This window comes from Calonectris borealis, chromosome 3 (genome assembly GCF_964195595.1).
Source record: "Calonectris borealis chromosome 3, bCalBor7.hap1.2, whole genome shotgun sequence".
Lineage (NCBI taxonomy): Eukaryota > Metazoa > Chordata > Aves > Procellariiformes > Procellariidae > Calonectris > Calonectris borealis.
In genome coordinates, this window is record NC_134314.1 from 40756663 (window position 1) to 40770083 (window position 13421).

The 13421-nt window shown below is 44.3% G+C and overlaps 1 long non-coding RNA gene across 1 annotated transcript in view; it reads right to left on the reverse strand.

Annotated features, from left to right (window-relative positions):
• LOC142080284 (uncharacterized) overlaps nt 1–13421 on the reverse strand; it is a 116495-nt gene that overhangs the window by 96952 nt on the left and 6122 nt on the right. The window lies entirely within an intron of this gene.

Below are 13421 nucleotides of genomic sequence, written 5' to 3' on the forward strand. Positions count from 1 at the left end.
GTACCTTGTAAATGGGGTCTATTTCTCAAGTCAAGCACTCAGCTGACTTGAGATGTATTTTTCCTGGCTCTTTGGTGCACTTTTATTACCTGCTTTGCACTGGTTTTTGGAGCCTTGCCTGCAGTGCCATTGTATACACCCCTTCCTCACTCGGAGCTGAACACGAGATGCTCCACTGCATCTGAGAACAAGTATTGCCTGTGAGACTTCACATAGTTTTCAGTTTCTCTAAATTACCCTTTGATTTGATTTGGTAAACTCACTGCAAATACGAGACGCGGCTTTAGGGCTCAGCAGGGAGTTCTTTGCCTACAGTGTTTTCTGCTTAGCTGTGATCTGGCAGCAAATGCAATGTTGTTGGTCTTTAAAGACTTTTACACTAATATTTCAAAAATTATAAGCCACAGAGATGATCTGGTTCCTCAAAGAGGGCAGAGGGCCTTTAGAAACCCCTCTCTGAACTTTAGCCTTTCATACCTCTGTGGATGTGGGCAGCGGTGTGGTGCGGGGCGCTGCTCTGTATTCACCCATTCTCCCGATGACAGAGAGGGATTACCAGGAGGTGACCCGGTTCTCCACAATAGACCATGACATTTCAGCATTTCTAGGTACCGATGCTGATTAAAGGCAGGGTCAGTGCTCCCTGTAAAGAGCCTGAGGAGGGTTGGTTTCTCCAGCTGGTGCGAATACCTCTCCTGGAGCCGCCTGAGGGCGTACCATAAAAATTCCCCAATAAGCAGGGAGAGAAGAAAGGTGAGCTGATGTTATTGAACAAGGTAGATTTCCACAGAGATGCTCCCAGCAGAGCTGGCATTTTGGCACGGTCCCGGGGGGTAACTCTTGTGCGAAGGCTGGACCAGATGTCCCCAGAGGTGGCCCTGCTCTGTGTGTGTCCATGGGACAGCTGGCTCGCAGGGTTCAGCGCTTGGCGTGGATCGTAGGCTAGGGGCTAGTGACATTTTCAGTGGGCAAGCTGAATCCATTTCTTAAAGACATTTGGAAACTCAGCTTAGGATGAAATAAGAATTGATGTTTATGGATAGTTGAAAAAGTTGCCAGACATGGTCCTTTGTAATACAAAAATCACTCTTTACTTCTTAAAGAAATTGCTGACACCGTCGCCTGCTGTGGGCGTGCAGAGCTGTTCCTGCCCAAAAGCTCTGCTGCCCGGAGATAGCACAACAGTGTTCCCAGCTCTCCTTATGTTATCATGAAGCTTGAATGGCATGCAGCACTTCTCCTGAAGTCCCGGTTCACCCAATCTTATGACTATGTGGTCAAATTGTGGTCACACAATTAACTCCTCCACCCCCAAGATGTGACTGTGAGATGAGTTACATGACATGCAATGGAATTGCAGAGAACTGCTTAGTCACGTGTGCTGTGAAGGCACAGAAGAGAGAGAGAAAAAGAATCAAACATTATTTATTTTGAAAATTTTTTAAGGATTGCCTCCTGATTTTGGGGATTTGGATCATGACTTGGAGCTGGCAATCTTCTCAGGAGTTCTTGGTGGGTTTTTCTACTCAGTCACTGTTAGTTCTCGTGCTTGGTTCAAGAAATGACCTGCGTGGAGTGTGCAGGGATGCAGGTGAGCTGCAAAGCCAAAAAGCAATCCTTTGGGCCATTTATTTATTCCAAGGACACTGACATATTTTTCCTTCAGTTCCATTATGTTCACATAATGCTTCTCTAAAATTTGATGCACAAGTATATGGAAGTATATTTTCTTCAAATTGCTCTTTGAAGATCGTGAGGAACTAAGATGGGAGGGTAAGGTCTCAAAGCTGGGGGTTCACACGGGGAATGATGCCTTAGCACCACATAACCAGGGTCTGCAGATGTTGCTGAACCTTCTGTCAGCAGGTTCACTTGCTCTGTTTTCTTCCCACCTCCATGTGCCAATTGCCTACATAAAGTATTGCACTCCCACAGTTGTTATGCCGGCATCTACTGTACTGCCTCATCTGTTATCCCTGGATCGTGGGAAACATTTTTCTTGTCTTTTACCGTGGCCTCCGAATGCTCAGAGCTTTTCATCTGATATTAGCACAAGGATTTTATTGACAGTTTTACCATAGCCCCATTTGCATTCAGTGTTCCTGTGAATCCTGGCTTGTCAGATGAAGGTGCTTCACTAATACTGGCTAATTTTCATTTGACCAGGCACAGCTAATCCTTAAGCAGCCAAAATTAATCAGAGGAGAGGAACCCTGAGCTACACCTGCATTACACACCTCTGCTCCCTCTGCACTTTTAGTGGACTAAAAGCAGTGGCCCCCACTGCCCTGCCAGTGGCAGTGTTATTCTTCCCGCGCAGCCAGACGGCAAAGAAAAGAGCGGAATTTCTCCCTTTGAAACAAGTGCCCAGTGAGGTTTCCTTATCACTCACTGACATGATGATTAGTTAGATTAGTGTGAAGATCAAGGGTTGAACAGGCCTTGACTGTACAAGCTCTACCAGCATTAGTGCAGCAGAGAGATATTTCCATCAAAATACCTGGCATTGCACCACAGCCCTGAGGTACAGAACAGTGCAAAAACCTTCTCTTCTGCAGGGAAATCTGCGGACTAAAATAAGCTTGCTCTTCTGCTGGCAAGATACTTTTTCTCCGGTGTTATTAAAATTGGTAAATTGGTTGTACATTTTCTGACAGACCAATATTCACTGTTAGGAAATTCCTGTTCAGGAAATTGAAACACTCCATAGGAAGACATCTCTATTAGCAGAAAAAGAGGGAAAGTAATGAGCATAAGATTTTCGTTAGGGTTCCACTGCTCAAGGAAACTCAACCTCAGTTGAATAGTTTTCAGGACACTTGATTTTTTTTCTTTTAAATGTCCGAATTACCACCATATCAAAATTCTGAATTTTGACCAGCTAAAAGAATGTGGCTTTCAGCTGAAATGTGGGTTTTCCACTCTTTTCATCTTTGTCTGTGTTCAGAAAGAGAATGGTCAGCCCTAACACTTTTCAGGTTTCACTGAAATAAAATATGTATTTCTGAAGAATGCTTATTCTGACATCCTCCCAGGCTATGAAGCTTTATCCCGCATAGGGATGTGAGCTGGGGGGTTTGCATCCCTTTGAACTACCAGTGCTGTGGGCAGGTGTGGGGAGGACGAGGAGCAAGGTGATGTATGGAGCGGGTGCTGCATCCACAGGGACATCCTGACAGGGACATCCTGACAGGCGGCAGGATCTGCATCAACCCAGATATCTCTTTGAGGTTGGGATCATAGATCTAAGCCTGAAAAAAGAGCTTAGCAATAACCAGAACCAATCCTTACTTACATAGTAGCCTACTACATGTTGTTTAATTTTGCATCTGAAGTTTTCATATGCCTTATGTAGTCTACAACCAAATGAAAAGAAAGTTTGCACTTTGTGTTGTCTGGCTGGACATGAATGATGAAATTGCTAAATCAGGTCTGGCCTGACAGGAGAGATTTTCTGTTTTCTTAAGAGCTAATTATATTTTTTCTTCCCAGCCATTTGCATTATTACATGATTAGAGGATCAACACTCTCTGTAACACATGGCCGGCATTGCACTGTGAGCTGGGAAAATGGCCATATCCCCATTGTCCATTTTAATTTGGGAAGCAGACAAATTACAGTTTGACAAGCTAAAGTTATATGCAAATGGTAATAAGCACCTCTGCACATAATGAAGATGAACAGAAGCCAGAAAACCTCTTGCGGCTGCCTACCATGTATTTCAGAGCAGCTTTTATTCTTAAAGACTTGTCCAGACTGGCCGTTCATGTTAAAAATAGCCAGTATTTATGTCATTTCTGCAGAAGATTTTTGGTAGTACAGGCTGCCTTCTGGAGACTCATGTGCATCCGGAAGAGGTTTGGTGGATGCACTGGGGAGGGTGCAAAGCAGCACTGGTTCCCCGTGGGCACCTGGATGAGGCCACCTTGATTCAGGGAAGCAGAGAAGAGACTCTGCACTGACGGATACAAACTGTGAAGCGCCACTTGCCATTTGGGGCATTTGACCCTGACCTGTATTGCTTTTAAATAAAGATAAAGCCTTGCTGCCCTCAAATCCAGAGGATCTGCAGCAGAAAATACTGCCCAAATCTTCTCTGATTGACAGGTTCAAAACAGCATCTTCTGAGGGGAGCATGGGCTCACGGCTGTAGCTTTTCTTCCATTAGCCTGATGAATGTTAACGTCCCCTTTGTTGGGCTTGTAAGCCCTTGTGAGTCGGTCTGGGATATCCTTAGGGGCTGACCAGGACCATTCAATGCAGGTGTCATTAAATGTACTCCAGGTTCAGCCCTCAGCAGGTCTGGTTTACGCTGAACTGGGGTAAATTAGGACCAACCAAACCCACTCTTGTAACAGTGCTACAGCATAGGAAAACAGGACAAAACAATGTCAGGAAAAGCTCTCCTTAGTCTTTTTTTTGTGTGTGGGGGGAAGCCCTTTCTCTTTGTTTTTTAAAAAGAACAAATTATATACGTACTTAGCTGAGAAGAGAGTTAGGTAATTTTAAAGCAGATTCTCCCATTAAATGGACAGATGGTCCTTCTATTGCAGCAGTAATTTTAATAGGATGAACACACACAAATTCCACTCATTCCCTATGTAATTTCAGAGATCACTGTGAGTTGGTGTTAAAGGTTGTAGCGAGTGGGTAATGGGTAGCATTTCAGACACTGCAATAAATTGCCAAGGAGCCTGCAAATTTTTCTTGGCACAGCAGTCTCAATTATTAGAGGATTCAGCAACAGAAAGCATCAGGGAATGGCAGGCTTTATTTTTTCAAGCAGAGTGTTTATACTTTTTATAGTAGCTAATCCATCGGGTTCATTTCGCTGTTCAGGCAGGAAAGCAGGCAGCAGACTATCTTACGAGAGCAAGTGGTAACCCCTTAGAACAGGATCCCGTAGACCCAGTTTTTGCAGATAAGCTTTTAATTGTCTCCATGCTCTCACTGGATGTGTGCAAATCCCTTTAGTCTATCATGCAGTTGACCCAAATCCAGTGAAACCAAAAGAAATGTTTCCCTTGATTTCAGTGAGCTTTGGATCAGGCTTTATGAGTCACTGTTCATTCATAAAAATGACTGGTTTCCAAAATGCATGCCAGTGAGGTGGATGGTTGCATGCTATTTTGAAGGTCTCCATTTCTCCTAAATACTGCTGCAACTGTTTCAAACTGTAATGTATGTCACTTTTTCACTCAAGGTTGCTAGAAAGAAGGTCCAGGTTGAAGAGGGACACGTACCGGAGCTACGTACACAGAATTGGGGACATGGCCGTGTTCCTTGTGAAACCGGGGCTAAGAAAACCATCCTGCCATCCTCTGTCCCTAATACCAAGTCAGGATGAAAATGCCACCTATTGAATCTGTTCCTCCCACATACATTTTTTTAAAATCTTCTTTAATCCAGGAGATTCAACAACATTCATGCTTAAAGTGGCAGTATATCATACACAACGAGAAATAGGACTTTGTCTCTAGCATTGATAATCAAAATGTCAGTCTCTGCCTAGCTCCACAGGGTGTTGTTTTACTCCTCACTGCTGCCTGTACTGGACCGTTCCCCACCTGGCCCTTTGCTGTCGCATTGTTTGGTCTCATAAGTTGAGAACTAGAAAGCGGGTAACTCTTAGCAAAAAGTACCTGTTTCCAAAGAGAATGAATTTTTAGAACATCTTTATTTGTATGAGCTTCTTGATCTACTTAAATTTCATTCTGATAAAATATTACAGGTGGTGCAATTCCATTAGTAGTCTTTATGCACAGATGAATGGTATTTTTGGTGTATTTTTTTGGCTACCAGAAGCACAATGAGCAGGAACAGATTGTGAGTACTCATTGTCCTTCCAGTCAAAAAAAAAAAAAAAAAATTCAATAGAGTATCCTTGGAAGGAAACACTGCAGACAGATGAACAGCTTCCTAAAATCCGAAGGCAGTCCAATGACTCACCACCCGCCGTGAATACTGTACATTTCACCCTAGATCCCTCCTATGCTACTAACAACTGTAAATTAATACTTGAGCATTAAAAGTAGATGGGTTTTTAATTAAGCACGGACTACCTGGTGCTCCTGATCTGACCAAGACCTCACTGTCAGGGGTTACAGACCGACGTAGTGCGGAGGTGGATGCAGCGCTGTGGCAGCGCTGGCTGACGTCTCATCATTGGAAGTTTAAGTGGAAGGACTCTCAGTGCAGCACCCCTCACACCACCGCCGTGGCGGTGACAGTCCCTTTGTTGCTCTCATTCAACCCTAGTTCCTATAAAGGCAGTACAATAATCCCTGGGTTTTTCAGCCCACTTTTCCAGGTATATTTCTGGACACTTACAAGGTTATTACTTCTTTTCCAGGAGTTGATATTTTATTCTCTGTCTGAAATGTTTTGAGAGTCTTTCTACATTTGCTACTGAAGACTTACCTCAGCCCCTGCAAAGATCATGATGCAAATCCTCCTGAAAGTAATTTCTGATCACGTGAAGGGCAAAAAGGTGACTGGGCAAATCATGCCTGATCAACCTGACTGGTTTCTAAGATGAGATGACCATCTCGGTGGAGAAGGGGATGCTGTTTACCTTGACTTTAGTACCTATCCACCACAATATCCATGCAGCCAAACTGGTGAGATATGGTGGATGGTGAGTGGAAAACTGGCTGGACATGAAGGCTCAAAGGATGTGACCAGTGGTGCAAAGTCCAACTAGTGACAACCCTTAGGGACCATCGCTGGAGCCAACACTTTAGTGTCTTTACTAGTTTTGTGGATGATTGGACAGAGTGCACTCTCAGCAATTTCATGGACTATATCAAACTGAGAGAAGTGGCCAATATGCTGGAGGGCAGGCTGCTGTACAGGGGGACCTGGACGGGCTGGTGAAATGGGCAGACAGGAATCCCATGGTGTTCAGCACTGGGAAATGCAAAATCCTGCACCTGGGGAGGAACAAGCCCATACACGAGTGCAGGCTGGGGGCTGACTGGCTGGGGAGCAGCTCTGCAAAAAAGAATCTGGGGGTTCTGGTGGACAACAAGTGGGACATGAGCCAGCAGTGTGCTGGGCTGTATCAGCAAGTGTTGCCAGAGGTCAAGGGAAATGCGTCTTTCCCTCTGCTCAGCACTGGGGAGGCACATCCAGGGTACTGGGTTCAGTTTCAGGCTTCCCAGTACAGGAAAGACATGGACATGCTGGGGTGAGCCAAGCAAAGGGCTATCAGATGAGATGGTATAGAGAAGACAGTGCCAAACTCTTCTTAGCAGTACAGTGGACAGGGCTACAACAAGGTGCAGTGGACAGGACTACAACAAGATGCAATGGACACAAGTTGGAACTGGAAAAATTATTGTCAGATATAAGGAAAAAAATTTCATTGTGAGAGTGGTCAAACAGTGGAGCAGACTGTCATAGCCCAGAGAGGTTGTTGAATCTTCACCCTCAGAGATTTTGAAGCTCTGCTGAGCAACCTGCTCTGACCGGCCCAGCTTTAAGCAGGGGTCATGGCAGGTGGCCTCTGGAGGCCCCTTCCAGCCTATGTGGGTCTGTGATTCTGCGATAACGAGCTGATGAATAAATCTTGTTCAACACTGCTGCTAGTTTCCTTGTCTTCACATCTTGAAAAGCCTTGGCAGCAGAAGAGGCCAAGGCAGCTGTCATCAGGAGAAGGAACAGCTCCCTCCACGGGCCAGGCCTGCCAAATGACACTGGCACAAACTTCTGACAGTAACTGAGGAAAAATAGGGGAGTTAGTGGACTAGAAAAATCACGAGCAAGTGTTCAGGCTCAGAAGTCATCGCAATGGAAACAGATACAGAAGCTGGAAACCTTTTCCAAGAAGTCTTCTGTTTTTTTTTCTGAGTAGCTTCTAAGGTTCAGGTGAATCCACCTTTTGCATTGTACCTTCATATGCTGCCATGCAGAAAGAGTGGCAGCAAGTAGACCGTCACTGCTCTACATTCCTGTGCCACTTAACAGGAACTTTGAACTGTGGGCAAAGTAATCTGCAGGTGTGGAAGCATTTCTGCTTGTATTTACAGCTCTGCTATAACACAGATGATACTTAAAAATCTCCTGCTTGGCTAAAGACATTTCTATCTTCACAAGTAAAAGGAAACCTTTACTATTACATCTTTTACTGACTTTCCCCAAGGCATGGCTGAAAGGTACAATTGGCTTGTCCTTGGGGCGCAGAGGAGTCCCAGTACTGATCTGGCGTCCTTGCTTCCTTCCCTCCGCCTGCCCTGTGCTGCTCTGAGTCAACATCATAGTGATAAGGAAAATTACCTGAGCAACAACAACCTTAAAAAGGAAAAGCATTTTAAAAAAAGCTTTCCAAGCAGGGTTTCTTTCAAAGTGCTGGTTGGAAATGAGGTACAGTGGGGTGAATTGGAGATGAAAAGATGAAGCCAGCCCAGGGAAGGGAAGATGCTCTGCCTCAGTAAAAGTACCTTACTTTGTTTTTCACAAAATACATCGGCAGTGACTGTAAAAGCATCTGAGGAGTGAGAGGGAGCATTGCAAAAGAACATATGGGAGGTAGTAACTGAAATCATATACATGCATAAAAAGCTGGGGTGAGACAGCAGGTCACATTTATCTCAGTGCCCTGGAAGGAGCATATAGTTGTTTCACCTCTAATTATGCAACATGGTTTTGGGTGAGATGTCTCCTTCCTTCAGCCACACTTGTTAAAAGCCTTTAAGCACATGCTGAACTCTAAGTGTGTGAATAATGCTGTGTTCACTTAGCAAAGGCCCTAATGACTTAATCTCCTTAAGACTCTTATTAATTCTTAGGACACCTATTTCCTACTGTAGGAAGTGCCATGACAGGCAAGATTACAACACAGTGGACAAAAGTCCCTGGGAGTATAGGAGATGGAACGATTCCCAAAGAAAGCCTCTGTCATACTATGTTAATTATCTGAGCCTGCAATATTCAGGCTCAGTTTCACTTTTATGTCATTGCCACACAGCTTATAGGTAGATGCCCATATACAAAAGATGTGACAATAAATGTCATTATAGGAAACCCCGTGCAAAATTCTTTCATCTAATAGGAACATGAAAGGAAAATGACGGAAGAATCAGTTCAGCCAGAAAGATGTTCGGCACAGAAACGTGCTCAGAAGATTTGTCTTGATCGCAGGGTTGAAAAGAAGAAGCTGTCGAGCTCCTGAAATGCCTGGTACTTCTCTCCATTCAAAATAAACTGCTGACTGTAATGACTGCTCTTTCAGAGATGGTCTATTTTAAGACAATGGAGCTACGCCAGAAGGAGCAATCACAGGAATGACAGCATGCAATAAAGCAAGGCAAGCCAGGATGGATTTTTGATCTTCTCCAAAGGGATTCTTTTCATGCTCACGCGTTAGCACTGGACTTTACATGAAGTCTTGTGAACCCTGGGGATGGAGAAGAAAGAGCTGGCAACCCGAGGCACAACAGTTGTATTTGTGCTGCTGAGAGGGGAGTGCCTTGCGGCATGGTCTGGAGCAGATTTAGCCTTCCTGTGCAGCAACGTGTGCTTGATTTGTCTGTTTACTATTGAGTATCCGCTTAAGTGCTTTACTGAACAGGATTCTTAAATGTAAAGCAGTATCCTGCCTCTGGGGGTCCCATGGTGAAATGCTGGGTGTTTCAGTGGCAGGGGAATTGCACCCTGCTGTCTACTGCTCATTAGTGAACCATCTCTGACTCACTGCAAGATCCTGCAAATCATTGTAAGATTGTCCCAGTCTAAGTCCAAAGTGCCTGTGTGGCTTGCCTGGAGCACAAAGGAGCCCTGAAATTCCTTCCTTTAGTGCATTTAGCGGAGGTGGGTTCTTCCACACCCTCACAGAGCATTTCTGGGTCAGTTGGTAAGCATTTGCCAGTTTTGCCTGGTTTCCCTCAGTCATTCTTCATTGCTTGGATCATGTCCCGCACTTCGGTACAACTGCTTTCTGTCATTGTAGTGTTCATTGGGATTTATTTTTGTTCCTGTGTACACTGGCACAGCTATCGATGAAATGGAGTCAGTAATGTATAAGCCTAAACAATAATTAATGTGATCTATCTCTCGACATGTACAACAATGTAACTAGAACAGCAATATTTCTTTGTGCATAGGATTTGCTTTTTCAAAGAGAATTTGACAAAGTTAAAAAGACAAACGATAGTTAGACCTGCATAACATCATAGGAATTGGTAGACAGAGTTGCTGTGGGTCTTGCTTTGTTGCTTTTTTTACGGCTCCTTCCCAAACTACATCTTCTTGTACTACAACGTTGGGACTCCAGGAGTAAAGTGCAGGTTAGCTCATTTCTGAAATGTGTGAAAGAGTGAGGATTGCAGATTTGTCGGTACCCATGGTGATATATAATGCATAATAAAAACAAATACACGATAAGATCTGGACTTTGAGAAGAGGCGCTGCCTTTTCAGTGGTCCCATAACCACTAAAGCTCCTCAGAGTTACTTCAATCAGTCAAACCTCCATCAGCTCGTAAGAGCCATGATTACAAGTGGGCTCATCCCACCTTCGCAGGGTCCTTCCCCCTATTGAATACTCACCCTACGCAATTATAACAAACTGCTAGAAACTAGCCTCTGGCTGAAGTTAAGTGTTCCAAAGAACACCTATGTGTTCCAGGGAAATAATAAATATGTTATTTATAGTATAGTATTTATAGTATATGTAATATTACATGGTACAGTATATATTTATCCTGTTTAGACAAACAATAACTGCGATTATATCCTGCTTCAGTAAATAGAAAATAAGCATAGGAAGCATCTGCATGAAAAGGAGAACTGCAGACAATACATGAAGTCTCTTATCTCCCTTTCAAGAAAGTTATAAGGGAAAAAAGCAACACATTTCAAAGGAAGGACTAAGAACATGGAAATTTTTCCTTGATTTCTAAACAGACAAATGCCCTTTGAACACGGCATATTTCCTCTCTGTATCAATGCTTAAGTTTTTAAGCTTTGCCTGGTCATTTTAACAAACTGGTATAAAGCCTGACACTTCCTCTCTAAAAGACATGGAGAAAACTGGGATTTCAGCTTTAAAAATGCTGTCAGATGATCATCAGTGTGCAGTGTGTAGGATTTACGAATAAATGGGCAAGCCCCAGCTTGGCCTGAGTGGAGCTGTGGCAGTTCCCAACCGCTGAGGGCCTTGGACCCTTCAGGCTTATGGGGTGGTACCTTCTGGCAATCATGCCCATGGCCTCAGCTGATTGCTCTGCCACCTTGATTGCCTAATTTTCTATTCTAGACATTTTGCTTGCTGGTATACTCCTTCGTTTTCTTGCTCTTTTCCTATTTTTGAAGTTGTCCTTTCACCTTGATTATTCTGCCTGAGCAGCATTCTTGTTTTTTTGATCTTGCCTTTGTAAGAACATCATTTTCAAGAGAGGTGCACGTAGCTGCCGTACCTGAGGCTGTGCCCTGTGTACCAGCTGCCCCTCGCCGGTCAGAAATGCGGAAAGCCACAGACAGTCAAAACAATGGGAGCCTCTGCCCCAAACACAGGTCATTTGGAAAGCCAAAGGAGGGTGCGTGGATCTGTTTCAGGACTAGATGTGGCAGCAGCGTGAAGGGGGGATGCACAGTCCCTGTCACGCACCGAGACAGCGCTGGACTGCCCTGAGAAGGGTCAGTGCTGCCTTCACCTTCTCCTCCCCCTCTTCAGTAACCCACCCACTGCAATCTCGTGGCAATCTTGGTACATCTAATAAAAAAGCAGGTAATCAGAGTTGTCAGGTATGCAGGAATATGGGGCCTCTGTGTCTGTTCTTCATAATTAGACAGCACTGTATCAAATAAATGCCTCCTCAGGTCCTCCTTCCGAGGGAGACACCCCCAGAGTCCAAAATGCTGACTGACTCCTCAGACTGACTTAGAGCATCATCCGGTTATGAGAGACGATTACGAGGGTGACATCTCTCTTTATCTCATATATACACACAGATCTGCTTTTATCTTAGGTGTTTATATTGGTTTTTCTCTGCTTAGTCTGGCTTTACAGTTCCTTCTAAAATGTCATTTTACTTGAAGAAACCTAAGAAGAAAGTCTGTGTGATAAGTTCAGTAATATTCTTCAGAGGGCTTCAATGCAGCGTGATGTTTTTCATTAAACAGTAGACTTAGCCAACAGCTGTGTTTCATTTACATATGAAGCCTGAATTTAACAGTGATGTCTATGTGGGGAAACCTTTTGTGGCCATTACTTTTCAGCAGCTCTCATATCTGCAGTTGTTATTTGTGTCGCAGTTGGCTTTCCAGAAATGTTTCCATGTGGAAGCTTTGCCTGGATGAAAGGAAGACCGGACCAGTTGTCTGAGCCATTGCCCTTGCTACTGATGTGCTGGCATGTCTAGAAACCTCGTAATCCTGGGCCAAATAACTGCTGCCTGATGACAGATGCAGGAGGAGATGGATCTACTTGGCAGGTGTAGTCCAGAGCCAGCAGATCCACAGCCTGCATATTTTGGACGCACCGTGAGTGGTCTTCAGAGAGCACGGCCTTGTATTTCCATTTGAGATTTCCCAAAAATTCTTCTTAGCTGTCACATTTGGGAACATAATCCTGAACAAGAGTAGGAATGACAACATTACCAGAAAAATTGGCTTAAACTGATAGGCAGGTAACTTCACCGGCCTTGACCTTTTCTAATGAGCATGGCAAAACTTTCATTCCATTTCCATTTCACCAACCCTTTCTGGCTGTTTTTGTTTGCTTGCTTTTGTAGATTGGGAACTATCTGGGGCAATGTGTGCACTGTGTTTGGTACCTGCCTGTCAAGATACAAATCGTTGTGAGTCAAATAGCGTCTTCACTTGCATTCACGCTTTGCTGTGGGTCTCAGCAGCTTTGCTGGTGTGGAAATGGAAGCAGGATTTACTCCAGAGGCTACAGATCTATGTGAATGCTTGAATATGTCGTAAGTGTGTGACTTTTGTCCAGTAATAGGTGCCTTGGGCACCCAAGGTTAGAGAAGAGATGAAAGACTACTAATATATACAGGGTGCCACTGACCCAGGCTGACACTGACTGTTAGGCACCTAAACTCCTCCATGGCTTTGGACCTATGTGACCTATACCCACTTCCTCAAGGGAGATGGACCAAGTGTCAGTGTTTTTAGGGGAAGTTAATGTCAAGTACGATTTTCTAAAGTGCTCAATCAAGCAAGGCGAGGAGTCCCATCAAATTAGAATTAAAGTACAGACGGTAATGCAGGGACTTTCATAAAGAAAAAGTCTGCACAGCGTGAAACTCAACAGGAGCTACTCCAGAGAGATGAACTTACTGTGACTGCTCATGGAGCGGCTGGGTTGTACCTTGCAGCAACCAGCACGTCTCCTCTTCTACTTGCCGCCTTCTGCACTTGACAGACAGGCAGCTGGGGAAAATAACTATCATCCAAGCGCAGGGTCAT